This window comes from Diceros bicornis, chromosome 10 (assembly GCF_020826845.1).
Source record: "Diceros bicornis minor isolate mBicDic1 chromosome 10, mDicBic1.mat.cur, whole genome shotgun sequence".
Lineage (NCBI taxonomy): Eukaryota > Metazoa > Chordata > Mammalia > Perissodactyla > Rhinocerotidae > Diceros > Diceros bicornis.
Genome location: NC_080749.1, coordinates 46,622,691 through 46,624,140, shown reverse-complemented (window position 1 = coordinate 46,624,140; position 1,450 = coordinate 46,622,691). Strand labels below are relative to the sequence as shown.

The following is a 1,450-nucleotide window of genomic DNA, read 5'->3' as shown; positions in this document are numbered from 1 at the left end:
GATTGTTTTTCTGATGGGAACTGTACCTGTGTTTCTAAGCTGCGTTGGCCTTTCCAGAGAGCAGCTTCCCGAGGAAGGATTAAAGCAGAAACTCGGCCAAGTCAGGCAGGATTGGGGGGGGGTAAGGGAGATTTCATGGCATGGGTACTCAAGATGCAGTTCCTTTGCACTTATTCACGGGAAATTTCAGGCTTCTGGATATTGTAGGGTTCCTGTTTCTCTCTCATTCTGCTACTTGGACTTTAATCATCGTTAGAACCATCGCCAGGGAGCAGCTGGTTTGATGGAGATAAGGGAATGTTGGTTCGCAACTTCAAGAGCTCCCCAGGTGAAATTTGAATACCATACACGGAGGACGAGGAGAGACCAAAGAAAGAGGCAGGCCACTCCAGATTGGGAGGTGGCAGGTTTAGTAAGCGAGGGAATTTAGGTACCAAGCTTGTGTTGGGTGGCTGCAGGATGAGTAGATCTCTGTACCCGCCCACCGGAATCCTAAAAGTTCACATAGAGGCCTTAATGGGGTTCAGTCACGTATACAATCTGGGTGGTCTCAACAACATATTACTCTCTCAAGGGCGCATCACTGAAGTGGCTCCTAGTACAGGAACAGTGGGCAGAAGGTACATTCCAAAGACAGAGCGGGGGTAAGGAGCCTCTACGCGGAATGCCCGGGTCCAGCTTTTGGGTCAACCTGCGGTCATATCCTCTCGATGACCTCCTCCAACAGGGAAATGCCATCCACACTAGATAATTTTGGTATTTGTTAGCACATCTGAGAGGTGACTTAGCGAGGAGGAGAAGAAGAGACTATTTGCTGAAGTTTAGGTTCTGATGTGAATTCCAATTACTAGCTATAATGACTAATCTCTGTTCTGCCTTTTTACTATTAGTATGTGTAACTGGATGTGAGTGATAAATATTTTTTTTAATGTTGAGACATTTATTTACTTTCCCAGATTATTATCATGGATTATCAGATTATTATCGTGGATTATTATGAGTGAACTATCATGATGGTAAGTGGCTACATCTTTTTTCTCCTCAGAAAACCTTGGTGCTATTGAATGACTATGGCAGCCTATGGAGAACTTCAATCTTTGGTCATCGAGTTAAGAGCTCCTGGTTTCACAGCCCACATGCCCTCTTTGAAATGACCTATATATGTTTTAACTGGGGCAGAAAGACCCATCACCTCTATGTGACACAGGCACGTTTTAAGAACCAGAAGTACTTCTGGCAATCACATCTATAAACGCTGTGGAATGAAATCCACATTAGTGTGTTTAGTTCTGCTTGATATCTTAGTGCATTCTTCGGTGTTCTTCCATATTCCATTTTCTACAGAAACAAATCTGGTCCTTCAAAAGGGCACATAATAGGAATTATTGTTTCTTTTATTTTGAATTAATTTTTAAAGACAAATTACAGCTCCTTATGCTGTGGTTTAGTG

At 43.1% G+C, this 1,450-nt stretch overlaps 1 non-coding gene across 1 annotated transcript; it reads right to left on the bottom strand.

The window, feature by feature from the left end:
• Nucleotides 1-1,029: 1,029 nt before the first annotated feature.
• LOC131411093 (small nucleolar RNA SNORA25) lies at nucleotides 1,030-1,157 on the bottom strand. The gene has a single exon (XR_009221487.1). It is a non-coding gene; the product is annotated as a small nucleolar RNA SNORA25 (small nucleolar RNA).
• Nucleotides 1,158-1,450: the final 293 nt, after the last annotated feature.